This window comes from Zootermopsis nevadensis, unplaced genomic scaffold (assembly GCF_977971745.1).
Source record: "Zootermopsis nevadensis isolate Lab colony 2312 unplaced genomic scaffold, Znev_1.0 Znev_ptg000060l, whole genome shotgun sequence".
Classification (NCBI taxonomy): domain Eukaryota; kingdom Metazoa; phylum Arthropoda; class Insecta; order Blattodea; family Termopsidae; genus Zootermopsis; species Zootermopsis nevadensis.
Window position 1 is genome coordinate 193,478 of NW_028259191.1, and position 16,368 is coordinate 209,845.

Genomic DNA, 16,368 nt, shown 5'->3' on the forward strand with positions numbered 1-16,368 from the left:
TCTGTGTCGTCATAAAGGGTCGAATTCGCGCAGTCATTACTGTTTTGATGTCCATTACCTCGAACGCGCATGCGCACATCCAGCACATATCTCGTGTTCGTAACAACACCAGAATATTGAGTGCGAACGTGCCGCAAATTAACCCTGATAAATCCCCGTGATATCGGAACCACAGCAGTGATTTACCTGCCAGAGGGGAACAATTTATCAGAGAGATGTCAGGCGGAGACTGGAGGGTCACAGATTGGCAAAGTAGAGAGCGAATTCACTTCTGCGTTCGCTAACGCAGTTCATCAACGACTTAAGTCTGTTCAGAACACAAAATTACGCGTACACAAAATCTGTACTGCATAATGAGATTAACGGCTTCATTCAGAAAAACTTCCGGTCTCCGTTACATTAATCAACAAGTCAGGAAATTCAGGAGGTATATTAACAGCAAAGTTGCATTATCTGAATCTCGCGTTCGATCTCCAACTGAGTCCGTGTTGAGCCAAATAAGATCCGTGGCTGAAACTCAGCGACTCTCAAAGTTTTATTACAGATATCCGGTTTTAAGAGCAGAACATTTAAGGGATAACATAATGAACCATGTTTATATGAATAAATGGTAAACTTTTGGAGATAAAACTCTTCTAAGTACGTGTTTATTTTTTTTTTGGGGGGGGGGGTTACGTCTGCTTGTCTACAGCCAGTTTCAAATCACGATGCCAATTAACAACAAATATCGGAAACACAAAAAAGAAGACCTGACTTCTAGCCTCGCCAGTGAAAACGCGAATGAATGATACTGACGATGCTTTCTGCTCGTTAACAAAAGCTTGCTGGATCGCGCGTGCTTTACGGCCTTCGAGTAAGACGATCGACGATTTCGGAACCCATTTCCAGTTGCTTCGGCATGAGTAACAGAAGAGAATTCTGCACTTGAGCAAACTGCAGGTGAACAGTTTAAAACAGAATTTTTGCAAATGCGACACGTGCGTGTATATTCTAAGAAGCCCGTAAAATCCCATCAGACATGCAAGGATCTTAGTTTGCGAGTGTTAAATAATGTCTTGACGTTCCACATGGAACGAGACAAATTAGTTTAATCGACAGTCAGGGAATGCGCTTCTGAAACCTTATCTTCCGGCATCTCATGGACCATAATTTATCTGTCGTCTTCTTCGGAACTTCGTCTCTTAAACTGGCTTGGGCCTGTGAGGAATAAATCAGCAGGAGGTCGGAGACTACTACAAAATAACGAGGTCCCTAATTTTATTAAGATGACGAAATAAATGATAATTAGACGGAGAATTAGTTAGAAACCATGAGAAAATCCTATTCGTAAAACCAGAAGGGGACAGACCAACTGGAACACTCTGACGCTGACGTCAGATCACATGAAAATGATATTAAAGAAGCTGGATGGGAATTCTCAGCGTACTTTTGTGAGCGAAGTCACAGGCCTTGAACTACCTTAGTGACCACAAGAAGGACTTTTCTCGTTTTGTCCTCAGTCCACATCCTCGATTTAATAACAATAAAAAAAAGGGCACTATTTGGAGAGAAATACGAATTTCATGAAACTGGACAGAGCTACAAATGAATCCAAGTTCGCGTCAGTAAGGACATTGGTACGCGGCCATTAACGCACACGGGGGCAGGATCGTGTTTTGTTTTATGATTTGAAGTTCTCCTTCGTAACACAGGCACAAGATAAAATGGACGAGGTTTCGTAATTTCGTCCCAGTAGCAATAATTTCAGAATCAATTACTTTGATGAGTAGCATTTATGTATCTACTTATTGTAAGATTTGGGCAAATAAACTCGGCTCATTTAAATGAATGTCCTTCGTTTTTCATATGAGGGCCACTGGCATCCGCTAGCAGGAATCACATTTCTCTTAAGCTCGAAGCTTCAGTCGAGCTCCCACGTTTACGAATTACGACCGTCTTAAAAGGCTCTGAATTCTTATCGCTTCAAACGCCTGCGCCTGCGGAAAACTACGTGAAGTGCTGCGTGTTGCCTGTACTTCAAGTGCAGGAGCAGTGGATGTTCTCATACATTCAAATGCAATCTCCTTATGTCTGTGGGTTACGGCGTATTCGAGTTAGGCACTGATTTGCGACTCGGAAAAGAGCAAATTCTATTTTTCGCACTCACGTCGTTCGAACGGGTACGAATTATTCCCAAGCGTCGCGAACAGACGCTCAACCGGCCTCAGCGCCTGGGGCACGCTCTAGCGGGTTTGCTGTGACATCGGCGAATTACCTCGGCGTCTGAGGAAATTGAAGTTTTAGCGCCGGGGAGGGGAGGGGAGGGGAGGGGAGGGGGTGGATGTACGCCGCTCGTCTCGAAGCTGACGTTTCTCTGGCGTCTAAGCAAATAACTGAGTACGAAAATTGGAAATTTCTTTTTCGCGTTGCATAAAGTAAGAATCAGCAATGGACGAGGAGGATGGACCAGTTCAAGCACTGAGGATCAACACAATTTAAGTTAATTCCACATTAATTTACTCTAACACTGATGCATTGTTTATTCATTACATGGCTCTGATAGGGCAGATTCCCTTTTATAGGCGTAATGAGAATCCAGTGAATCGACTTATCGATATTGATTCATTCGATGAGAGGAGGATGGACCAGTTCAAGCACCGAGGATCAACACACATTCAGAACCGGGGGATGCCACAGCAATCTCATTCTGTGTCTCGCATACGAGAGCAATGCCATTTTCAGTGAGACTTTCAGTTAGGACCCAAATGGAACAGACGATGAGAGATGGAATTCTCGAATATTCCAAGTCATGCCACTTAAATCCACTCACGATTATGACGATATTCAGGGAAAGGCTCCCCGCATCTTCGTAGACGAACGCTGTGTGAACCGGGCTACGAACCCAGACCAATCACGCTACGCTCCGATGGCCGAGCTGCTGCATCGACTCCGTGGATGTTTTTCGGCTTATCCGGTGCTCTTTTCACGTTGTTTTGAATCCCGATTCCAGGAAATACGTACACGGCTCTCCTATTTGAGCAGCACGTCTCAAGAAGTCCTTAGGGTTGTACAAAGCTTTGTCATTTCTCATCGAGAAGCCAGACGGACGATGCAAATAAGATTAATCAAGCCAGTGGCGCTAGTAATTTCCTCGCCTGAGCGAACGCGAGATGCAGGAAGGCTTGTTGGTGAAGGCCATTAACCTGGATAGAGATTCTTCGATAGGACGCAAACTTAGGGATCTGGCCCCGTACCTAGCCCGGAATAATATTCTGAAGAGTCTGTGTAATAAGAATTATCCGTACTGAACTTGAAAACCGAGTCATTGTCTCCACTCACGCATCTCACCAACTTTTATCGCGCTAAGAAAGGTCGAAACGCTGTGGTTACGCAAAATCCACTGCCACCAAACCCCTCAGAAATGGCCGGAGCTGCTCCCCAAGACTGAAAAGTGGTTTAATGGAACAGTATCTCAAGCTACGGGCCACAGGCCCAAAGAGCGAATGTGCGATCTACCACGGCCAGATCTTTGCTAAATTCTGATCTGAATCAGTGGATGAGTGCCCTCCTATCGATTTAAAATCAAGGCCAACGAAAGAAATCCGAAGAGACAAACCTAACTAAACGACTTCGTTTGGGCAAGGCATGACCTCGACACAGCTGCAGAGTTTGGAAAATCTTCTTACTATAAAAATTTGTGATTTCGTCGTCGTTAATAAATTACGTCGTCAATCAACAATGTCAACAGATATTTGTTTATACTCTGCATTGTTGTGTTGGTATAGAAACACAACAATGCCGAGTAAACAAATAACGCTTCACAACAAAGAAATCAAAAAATATCAAGCCAGTCGCATGATCACTGCTCCAGAAGCAGCAGACCGCAATCTTGATTATCGACTGACAGTTGGCTTAAAACATCAGAAAAGCGAAAGAAGACGTCATCAAGTATTTGAAGTACCGACTCCAACAACTTCAACAAAGTAAACTGATACTCATTCGATATATTACGATTACGAAAACTATTATGATCGATTTTAAGACGAAGATTTGCAAGGGTGGAGAGAGACGTGGAAGGTTGACTGAACAAGAACATCGACGTAAAGACGTAGAATATCAGATTAGAGAACGCGCTCCGAAAGGAGCGCGTTGCTCAGGTCTATCTACTATAAAAATTTGTGATTTTCGTTGTCTTCAGGAAATGAAGTCTTCAAACAATGTCAACAGATATTTGTTTATACTCTGCATTGTTGTGTTGGTATAGAAACACAACAATGCCGAGTAAACAAATAACGCTTCACAACAAAGAAATCAAAAAATACCAAGCCAGTCGCATTATCACTGCTCTACAAGCAGCACATCGTCTCCGAACAGCGACAGAAAACTATTTAAGAAATGGAGAAAAGTGAGAGAAGGTAATCTGATACTGATAATAATACTCATTCAAGTCAAACTGCTTACGAAAACTGACGCCTCTGTGTTTAAATTATATTTAGGCGATAAATACAATGAAAGGAAGGGGTTAAAAGACTTGAGTAAGACACAAAAAAAACCCTCCGAAGGGGGGGGGGGGTAGTTTAGTTTCTTACTCAAGATTTTAACAAATTAATATATACAAAAACCTCAGAATTTTAAATTTTAAAAAGAAATGCAAAACTTGCTTTACGTATAGATTATAGCTATACATAAAGCTTAAAAATGTTCAGCAGAGATGAAAGCATCTACGGAATAGTAAGAGTGAGTGAAGAGGTAATATTTCAATGCAGGCTTATACCTTTATATAATAACTTAGACTTTTAACTGTTGGAAGATTATTAAACAACTTGATACCTGTATAGTAGACTCCTTTTTGATATTTAGTAAGGTTAGGATTTGGCACATAGAGATCACGTTTCCATCTTGTATTTAAATTATGTACATCTGTATTTCTTTTAAATTTATCTAAGTTTTCCACCACACATGATAGACAGCAGAGTATAAATTCACTTGCAAGTGGAAGTATATTAAATTTACGAAATAATTTCCTACAAGACACCCTGCTTTTGACACCGGCCATTATTCTAATTAATTTGTTTTGCATGTAAAAAGTTGTCAGTGGAACCATGGTTCCGGATAATTTGACGTAAATACGTCACACCTGCTTTACAATCGAGTAAAGTTTAAGACATTGCTTATTTAAATTGAATTAGTTACGCTTAAGATGGGTCTGTGGTAGATGAATGTAATGTAATGTAATGTAAGGTAACTATGTAGGTAACCATTGTTGTTTATTTGTTGATAAACAGATGACGTTTCCCAGGTAACATATCAATGAAGTTTGACGTTTTCCAGGTAACATATCAATGAAGTTTGACGTTTCCCAGGTAACATATCAATGAAGTTTGACGTTTCCCAGGTAACATAACAATGGTTATGTTACCTAAGAAACTAATTGCTACGTGATCTGTTTACTCGGCATTGTTGTGTTACATTACTGCCGTCAACAATCCGCTTTCGTTATTGCGGAAAGAACTGAGCTGTGAATCGGCTGTAGAATAAGTGCGTCGTAGAATAGATAATTTTGTGCTGGTAAAAACGTTTTAGAATATCACAGGTACTTATCTTATGTAAGAATTATTACATTACATTACATTATAGAGACGTATTTACGTCAGATTCTCCGGAACCGTAGTTCCTCTGTCAACATTTCATATCTTATATTTCTGAATCTGTAGTATTACAGAATCTGAAAATCGTGTACAATGAACACAGAAAAATACGACCTTGAACACATCCGTATGTGTTTTGTATTGTTCACTGAGGTGAACTCTAGAAACTGTGATGGGTGTGTTATAGCTTCATTGCTTAATTTAATTAACAGTAATATAAAAGTGATTTATATATTTTCAATTGTGTGTCTTTTAGATCCCGGTGACAGAAGGTGACGTCTTCAAACAATGGCAACAGATATTTGTTTATACTCTGCATTGTTGTGTTGGTATAGAAACACAACAATGCCGAGTAAACAAATAACGTAATAAATAAACAAATACCAAGCCAGTCGCATGATCACTGCTCTACAAGCAGCACATCGTCTCCGAACAGCGACAGAAAACTATTTAAGAAATGGAGAAAAGTGAGAGAAGACGTACTGACACCAACAAGGTAATCTGATACTGATAATAATACTCATTCAAGTCATACTGCGCATTCAAGGGTTAAAACACTTGGATAAGACACAAAACTAACCACCCTTTGGGGGGGGGGGTTAGTTTAGTTTCTTACTCAATGGGGAACTTCATACTTATGATTCAATTTAACATTTTAGAGTGATTAATTCAAGGAGTATGAGATGGTTGAGACATGTACCGCACAAAATTTAACAGCTTCAATTGACTTTAGGTAGGTGGATGATCTGAACACGACAATGAACCTTAAGAGTTCCATAATATAAAGCAATGATTTTGACGTAAATACGTCTACACGGAAGGGTCATTCGGCGAAAAAGTGTAACGGAGATGTGTAGGATCCGTATCCGTAACGTCGTGTTTGTTTATTTCAGTCGTAATCCAGGGCGAGCCTCAGGTACTGGGCGGGCGACAGGTGGCGGATAGTGATATGAGGGTTAGCTGCGAATAAGGGGCAGTCCCGGACCGAGGCGGCAAGACCGGAGAGCGTGGGAGTGTAGCTGGTGGCAGGCTACACCCATCAAATACCACATGAGCTCAGTGCCCCCACTGCCTTGTGGGTAGGGGAGGAATCCCCAAAGGCTAAGGGAAGGAAAACCCTGACAGAAAACCAAGGGTAGAAGGGGCTGCATAGGGATAGAGAAACCAGTCCTTCTAAGGGAAAGAACCCGGAATAAAAACTTATGGAGGACGGTGGGGGGGTGCACATCGGACTACCAACCCAATTCTGGAAGAAGCTCACACACTGAAAGGGCCGTAGTGCTAGAGAAGAAGAGGTTGGAGCAGAAGCGCACATGTAATGAAGAAATTCGAAACTTTCATTTTGTTTGTATGTATTCTTCCTTTGTGTGTGTCTGCGCGCGCGCGCGAGCGTTTGGGTGTGTGTATGTGGCGTGGGGCGTGGGGCGTGTGGGGCCTGGTGTCCTGTCGTGTTGTATCGTGTGGTTTGGTGTGTTGTGTGGTGTGTTCTGCAGTCGTGTCGCGTCGTGTCGTGTCGTCGTGTGCTGTCGTGTCGTGTGGTGTACTGTGGTGTGGGCCGACACCACACGACACGAGACGACGCCACACGAGACGACGCCACACGACACGACGCCACACGACACGACGCCACACGAGAGGACGCCACACGAGACGACGCCACACGAGACGACGCCACACGAGACGACACACCACGCGACACGTCAGCACACCACACGACACGACACTACACGACTGCACACCACACCACACCACACCACACCACACCACACGACAAGACACCACCCCCACACCACGCCCCAGACGCCCCACACGCCACACACACACCCAAGCGCGCGCGCACACGCACACACACACACAGAGGAGGAAGACGTACAAACCTAATGAAAGTTTCGATATTCATTACATGTCCTTCTTCTTCTTCTTTACCACTACGGCCCTTTCAGTGTGTCAGCTTCTTCCAGAATTGGGTTCTTAGCCCGATGTCCAACCCCCATAGTCCTCCAGAAGTTTTTATTCCGGGTTCTTTCCCTTAGAAGGATTGGTTTCTCTTTTCCTATGCAGCCCCTTCAACCCTTGGTTTTCTGTCAGGGTTTTCCTTCCCTGTTTTAAAGAAGTAATTGTTTTGTTTGTTTGTTTGTTCCGAAATGTAAATCGATCAATCGATAAGGAACATGAATGATATTTTATTATCTTAATTATAATAAATTTTAAATAAAATTATATTGTGATCAGACGGATTAAAATAAATAATTGATATAATTGTTTTATTTCCATTGTCATAAATATTGTACAGATTTCTTCCAATTTTGGGCTGTGGTCTCCAGAAACCAAGTTTCATTGCTGGAGAGTGGCCATGTTTGAAGAATATTCAGATTTCATATTTATTAGAATGTGGAACAGGAAATCTACCTTTTAGTTTTTAGTTTTCATTTTTATGTTTGATAGGCTACTCGAGCCATGAGACATGGCTCATCCTCCCCCCCCCCCTCCAAAAAATGCTCCCTGGGCCGGGGTTGTCGTAGTACAGGTGCCGGTAGCTCCGATCACAGGTGACTTCCGGTCTGCTCTAAAGCAGCTCCCAGTCTTCATGCGCGATCCCATTACAGCATCATACGGGTGAGTTTCCTCTCTGGCCCGATCCACCCCTCCTTAAACAACCTGGCCACCCCGGGCTCCCCCCAGGGTGTCCATATTGATACCGAGCTTAGCTGTGGGACACAGAACACCAGAACTCCCAACCTCAAGTCATTTCTCAACACTTAGCCTCTAAGTAGTTGGATTACAGGAGTTCGTCACCACTCCCAGCACGTCGGAGCCCCAGCCCTGGCTTTCAGCTTCGTTGTGGGCACCGAAAGTGCATACGCAGAGTCACGACCGAGTAGACAACCCCCCCCCCCCCCACAAAAAAAAATGAAAGTGATAGTGGAACCACGGTTCCGGAGAATTTGACGTAAATACGTCTTTACGGAAAGGAAGTTTATATATTGGCTTTATTCTAAATATTCCCTTCATACATGCTGTACAAATGAGATAAGTTTGATTAAGACTTTGCTTATTTAACCTGAATTAGTTACGCTTAAGATGGGTCTGTGGTAGCTGAAATATCTTTTTTTTATTTTTACTATAAAAATTTGTGATTTCGTCGTCATCAATCAACAATGTCAACAGATATTTGTTTATACTCTGCATTGTTGTGTTGGTATAGAAACACAACAATGCCGAGTAAACAAATAACGCTTCACAACAAAGAAATCAAAAAATATCAAGCCAGTCGCATTATCACTGCTCCAGAAGCAGCAGACCGCAATCTTGATTATCGACTGACAGTTGGCTTAAAACATCAGAAAAGCGAAAGAAGACGTCATCAAGTATTTGAAGTACCAACTCCAACAACTTCACAAGGTAAACTGATCCTCATTCGATATATTACGATTACGAAAACTATTATGATCGATTTTAAGACGAAGATTTGCAAGGGTGGGGATGGACGTAGAAAGTTGACTGAACAAGAACAGCGACGTAAAGACGTAGAATATCAGATTAGAGAACGCGCTCCGGAAGGAGCGCCCTGCTCTAGTCTTCTACTATAAAAATTTGTGATTTTCGTTGCCTTCAGGAAATGACGTCTTCAAACAATGTCAACAGATATTTGTTTATACTCTGCATTGTTGTGTTGGTATAGAAACACAACAATGCCGAGTAAACAAATAACGCTTCACAACAAAGAAATCAAAAAATACCAAGCCAGTCGCATTATCACTGCTCTACAAGCAGCACATCGTCTCCGAACAGCGACAGAAAGCTATTTAAGAAATGGAGAAAAGTGAGAGAAGGTAATCTGATACTGATAATAATACTCATTCAAGTCAAACTGCTTACGAAAACTGACGCCTCTGTGTTTAAATTATATTTAGGCGATAAATACAATGAAAGGAAGGGGTTAAAAGACTTGAGTAAGACACAAAAAAAACCCTCCGAAGGGGGGGGGGGTTAGTTTAGTTTCTTACTCAAGATTTTAACAAATTAATATATACAAAAACCTCAGAATTTTAAATTTTAAAAAGAAATGCAAAACTTGCTTTACGTATAGATTATAGCTATACATAAAGCTTAAAAATGTTCAGCAGAGATGAAAGCATCTACGGAATAGTAAGAGTGAGTGAAGAGGTAATATTTCAATGCAGGCTTATACCTTTATATAATAACTTAGACTTTTAACTGTTGGAAGATTATTAAACAACTTGATACCTGTATAGTAGACTCCTTTTTGATATTTAGTAAGGTTAGGATTTGGCACATAGAGATCACGTTTCCATCTTGTATTTAAATTATGTACATCTGTATTTCTTTTAAATTTATCTAAGTTTTCCACCACACATGATAGACAGCAGAGTATAAATTCACTTGCAAGTGGAAGTATATTAAATTTACGAAATAATTTTCTACAAGATACCCTGCTTTTGACACCGGCCATTATTCTAATTAATTTGTTTTGCATGTAAAAAGTTGTCAGTGGAACCATGGTTCCGGATAATTTGACGTAAATACGTCACACTTGCTTTACAATCGAGTAAAGTTTGATTAAGACATTGCTTATTTAACTTGAATTAGTTACGCTTAAGATGGGTCTGTGGTAGATGAATGTAATGTAATGTAATGTAAGGTAACTATGTAGGTAACCATTGTTGTTTATTTGTTGATAAACAGATGACGTTTCCCAGGTAACATATCAATGAAGTTTGACGTTTTCCAGGTAACATATCAATGAAGTTTGACGTTTCCCAGGTAACATATCAATGAAGTTTGACGTTTCCCAGGTAACATAACAATGGTTATGTTACCTAAGAAACTAATTGCTACGTGATCTGTTTACTCGGCATTGTTGTGTTACATTACTGCCGTCAACAATCCGCTTTCGTTATTGCGGAAAGAACTGAGCTGTGAATCGGCTGTAGAATAAGTGCGTCGTAGAATAGATAATTTTGTGCTGGTAAAAACGTTTTAGAATATCACAGGTACTTATCTTATGTAAGAATTATTACATTACATTACATTATAGAGACGTATTTACGTCAGATTCTCCGGAACCGTAGTTCCTCTGTCAACATTTCATATCTTATATTTCTGAATCTGTAGTATTACAGAATCTGAAAATCGTGTACAATGAACACAGAAAAATACGACCTTGAACACATCCGTATGTGTTTTGTATTGTTCACTGAGTTGAACTCTAGAAACTGTGATGGGTGTGTTATAGCTTCATTGCTTAATTTAATTAACAGTAATATAAAAGTGATTTATATATTTTCAATTGTGTGTCTTTTAGATCCCGGTGACAGAAGGTGACGTCTTCAAACAATGGCAACAGATATTTGTTTATACTCTGCATTGTTGTGTTGGTATAGAAACACAACAATGCCGAGTAAACAAATAACGTAATAAATAAACAAATACCAAGCCAGTCGCATGATCACTGCTCTACAAGCAGCACATCGTCTCCGAACAGCGACAGAAAACTATTTAAGAAATGAAGAAAAGTGAGAGAAGGTAATCTGATACTGATAATAATACTCATTCAAGTCAAACTGCTTACGAAAACTGACGCCTCTTTGTTTAAATTATGTTTAGGCGATAAATACAATGAAAGGAAGGGGTTAAAAGACTTGAGTAAGACACAAAATTAACCATCCCTTTGGGGGGGGGGGGTTAGTTTAGTTTTTTACTCAAGATTTTAACAAATTAATATACAAAAACCTCAGAATTTTAAATTTTAAAAAGAAATGCAAAACTTGCTTTACGTATAGATTATAGATATACATAAAGCTTAAAAAATTTCAGCAGAGATGAAAGCATCTACGGAATAGTAAGAGTGAGTGAAGAGGTAATATTTCAATGCAGGCTTGAATACCTTTATATAATAACTAAGACTTTTAACTGTTGGTGGAAGATTATTAAATAACTTGATACCTGTATGGTAGACTCCTTTTTGATATTTAGTAAGGTTAGGATTTGGCACATAGAGATCATGTTTCCATCTTGTATTTAAATTATGTACATCTGTATTTATTTTAAATTTATCTAAGTTTTCCACCACACATGATAGACAGCAGAGTATAAATTCACTTGCAAGTGGAAGTATATTAAATTTACGAAATAATTTTCTACAAGATACCCTGCTTTTGACACCGGCCATTATTCTAATTAATTTGTTTTGCATGTAAAAAGTTGTCAGTGGAACCATGGTTCCGGATAATTTGACGTAAATACGTCACACCTGCTTTACAATCGAGTAAAGTTTGATTAAGACATTGCTTATTTAAATTGAATTAGTTACGCTTAAGATGGGTCTGTGGTAGATGAATGTAATGTAATGTAATGTAAGGTAACTATGTAGGTAACCATTGTTTATTTGTTGATAAACAGATGACGTTTCCCAGGTAACATATCAATGAAGTTTGACGTTTCCCAGGTAACATATCAATGAAGTTTGACGTTTCCCAGGTAATATAACAATGAAGTTATGTTATCTAAGAAACTAATTGTTACGTGATCTCTTTACTCGGCATTGTTGTGTTACATTACTGCCGTCAACAATCCGCTTTCGTTATTGCGGAAAGCGCTGAGCTGTGAATCGGCTGTAGAATAAGTGCGTCGTAGAATAGATAATTTTGTGCTGGTAAAAACGTTTTAGAATATCACAGGTACTTATCTTATGTAAGAATTATTACATTACATTACATTATAGAGACGTATTTACGTCAGATTCTCCGGAACCGTGGTTCATCTGTCAACATTTCATAACTTATATTTCTGAATCTGTAGTATTACGGAATCTGAAAATCGTGTACAATGAACACAGAAAAATACAAACCCAAATTTTAGACCTTGAACACATTCGTATGTGTTTTGTATTGTTCACTGAGGTGAACTCTAGAAACTGTGATGGGTGTGTTATAGCTTCATTGCTTAATTTAATTAACAGTAATATAAAGTGATTTATATATTTTCAATTGTGTCTGTCTTTTAGATACCGGTGACAGAAGGTGACGTCTTCAAACAATGTCAACAGATATTTGTTTATACTCTGCATTGTTGTGTTGGTATAGAAACACAACAATGCCGAGTAAACAAATAACGTAATAAATAAACAAATACGAAGCCAGTCGCATGATCACTGCTCTACAAGCAGCACATCGTCTCCGAACAGCGACAGAAAACTATTTAAGAAATGGAGAAAAGTGAGAGAAGACGTACTGACACCAACAAGGTAATCTGATACTGATAATAATACTCATTCAAGTCATACTGCGCATTCAAGGGTTAAAACACTTGGATAAGACACAAAACTAACCACCCTTTGGGGGGGGGGGTTAGTTTAGTTTCTTACTCAATGGGGAACTTCATACTTATGATTCAATTTAACATTTTAGAGTGATTAATTCAAGGAGTATGAGATGGTTGAGACATGTACCGCACAAAATTTAACAGATTCAATTGACTTTAGGTAGGTGGATGATCTGAACACGACAATGAACCTTAAGAGTTCCATAATATAAAGCAATGATTTTGACGTAAATACGTCTACACGGAAGGGTCATTCGGCGAAAAAGTGTAACGGAGATGTGTAGGATCCGTATCCGTAACGTCGTGTTTGTTTATTTCAGTCGTAATCCAGGGCGAGCCTCAGGTACTGGGCGGGCGACAGGTGGCGGATAGTGATATGAGGGTTAGCTGCGAATAAGGGGCAGTCCCGGACCGAGGCGGCAAGACCGGAGAACGTGGGAGTGTAGCTGGTGGCAGGCTACACCCATCAAATACCACATGAGCTCAGTGCCCCCACTGCCTTGTGGGTAGGGGAGGAATCCCCAAAGGCTAAGGGAAGGAAAACCCTGACAGAAAACCAAGGGTAGAAGGGGCTGCATAGGGATAGAGAAACCAGTCCTTCTAAGGGAAAGAACCCGGAATAAAAACTTATGGAGGACGGTGGGGTGGGTGCACATCGGACTACCAACCCAATTCTGGAAGAAGCTCACACACTGAAAGGGCCGTAGTGCTAGAGAAGAAGAGGTTGGAGCAGAAGCGCACATGTAATGAAGAAATTCGAAACTTTCATTTTGTTTGTATGTATTCTTCCTTTGTGTGTGTCTGCGTGCGCGCGCGAGCGTTTGGGTGTGTGTATGTGGCGTGGGGCGTGGGGCGTGTGGGGCCTGGTGTCCTATCGTGTTGTATCGTGTGGTTTGGTGTGTTGTGTGGTGTGTTCTGCAGTCGTGTCGCGTCGTGTCGTGTCGTCGTGTGCTGTCGTGTCGTGTGGTGTACTGTGGTGTGGGCCGACACCACACGACACGAGACGACGCCACACGAGACGACGCCACACGACACGACGCCACACGAGAGGACGCCACACGAGACGACGCCACACGAGACGACGCCACACGAGACGACGCCACACGAGACGACACACCACGCGACACGTCAGCACACCACACGACACGACACTACACGACTGCACACCACACCACACCACACCACACGACAAGACACCACCCCCACACCACGCCCCAGACGCCCCACACGCCACACACACACCCAAGCGCGCGCGCACACGCACACACACACACAGAGGAGGAAGACGTACAAACCTAATGAAAGTTTCGATATTCATTACATGTCCTTCTTCTTCTTCTTTACCACTACGGCCCTTTCAGTGTGTCAGCTTCTTCCAGAATTGGGTTCTTAGCCCGATGTCCAACCCCCATAGTCCTCCAGAAGTTTTTATTCCGGGTTCTTTCCCTTAGAAGGATTGGTTTCTCTTTTCCTATGCAGCCCCTTCAACCCTTGGTTTTCTGTCAGGGTCTTCCTTCCCTGTTTTAAAGAAGTAATTGTTTTGTTTGTTTGTTTGTTCCGAAATGTAAATCGATCAATCGATAAGGAATATGAATGATATTTTATTATCTTAATTATAATAAATTTTAAATAAAATTATATTGTGATCAGACGGATTAAAATAAATAATTGATATAATTGTTTTATTTCCATTGTCATAAATATTGTACAGATTTCTTCCAATTTTGGGCTGTGGTCTCCAGAAACCAAGTTTTATTGCTGGAGAGTGGCCATGTTTGAAGAATATTCAGATTTCATATTTATTAGAATGTGGAACAGGAAATCTACCTTTTAGTTTTTAGTTTTCATTTTTATGTTTGATTAGTGGAGTTAGGCTTTGAAATTTTCTATTATGATATATATTTAAAAAATGCTTTTTCATAGGTTAAAAAGCATACATACAGATTATGTGAATTTAAAGTTAAATTTGATAAATTATGCATGGAAATAGTTAAATAAATGGAATGATTGTTAATTTATAAATAATGATAGTTCATCATATAAATTGGAGTATTAAAACATCAGTAGGTCTCACAAGTTCTCTGCAGAATATATTTGTTTTAATTTGGAATGAACATTCTTCTCCATAATTGCAAAATCTGTGAGGTGGCAATTCAGCCCTACTGGCTCTCGTGACTGGACCAAATTATCCCAGGCCGGGAGGTGGTACGGTTGTGGGATGGTAATAGCGGTTAAGCCAAAAAACTTAATAAATGAACCCCCGATTAAACAACAAGGGATATTTAATAAAAATATATATAAATTCAAAAGGAGAACAAACTCCCAAGGCTCAGGCTCCGGTAGGGGGTTACAACCCAAAAAATATCAGACCTATCTGTCTCCAAGCTGAGTCGTTCTCTGCCCGGCGGACACACACACACACAGACTGTCTGCCCTGCTGTCTCATCTGGGTCTCGAAGCCGCCGACTCCAAAGAACTTCGAGAGAGCAGATAGGCTACTCGAGCCATGAGACATGGCTCATCCTCCCCCCCCCTCCAAAAAATGCTCCCTGGGCCGGGGTTGTCGTAGTACAGGTGCCGGTAGCTCCGATCACAGGTGACTTCCGGTCTGCTCTAAAGCAGCTCCCAGTCTTCATGCGCGATCCCATTACAGCATCATACGGGTGAGTTTCCTCTCTGGCCCGATCCACCCCTCCTTAAACAACCTGGCCACCCCGGGCTCCCCCCAGGGTGTCCATATTGATACCGAGCTTAGCTGTGGGACACAGAACACCAGAACTCCCAACCTCAAGTCATTTCTCAACACTTAGCCTCTAAGTAGTTGGATTACAGGAGTTCGTCACCACTCCCAGCACGTCGGAGCCCCAGCCCTGGCTTTCAGCTTCGTTGTGGGCACCGAAAGTGCATACGCAGAGTCACGACCGAGTAGACAACCCCCCCACCCCCACAAAAAAAAAATGAAAGTGATAGTGGAACCACGGTTCCGGAGAATTTGACGTAAATACGTCTTTACGGAAAGGAAGTTTATATATTGGCTTTATTCTAAATATTCCCTTCATACATGCTGTACAATTGAGATAAGTTTGATTAAGACTTTGCTTATTTAACCTGAATTAGTTACGCTTAAGATGGGTCTGTGGTAGCTGAAATATCTTTTTTTTATTTTTACTATAAAAATTTGTGATTTCGTCGTCATCAATCAACAATGTCAACAGATATTTGTTTATACTCTGCATTGTTGTGTTGGTATAGAAACACAACAATGCCGAGTAAACAAATAACGCTTCACAACAAAGAAATCAAAAAATATCAAACCAGTCGCATTATCACTGCTCCAGAAGCAGCAGACCGCAATCTTGATTATCGACTGACAGTTGGCTTAAAACATCAGAAAAGC

General features: G+C 40.9%; 1 protein-coding gene, 1 long non-coding RNA gene and 2 pseudogenes across 8 annotated transcripts in view; 1 reads left to right on the forward strand and 3 right to left on the reverse strand.

The window, feature by feature from the left end:
• Nucleotides 1-16,368, reverse strand: part of LOC147871278 (uncharacterized) — a 172,649-nt gene that overhangs the window by 47,239 nt on the left and 109,042 nt on the right. The window lies entirely within an intron of this gene.
• LOC147871281 (signal recognition particle RNA) lies at nt 8,173-8,433 on the reverse strand (annotated as a pseudogene).
• On the forward strand, nt 9,247-14,516 carry LOC147871282 (uncharacterized). Its single transcript, XR_015532480.1, has 3 exons — nt 9,247-9,460; nt 12,655-12,894; nt 13,292-14,516. It is a non-coding gene; the product is annotated as an uncharacterized LOC147871282 (long non-coding RNA).
• Nucleotides 15,564-15,824, reverse strand: LOC147871283 (signal recognition particle RNA; annotated as a pseudogene).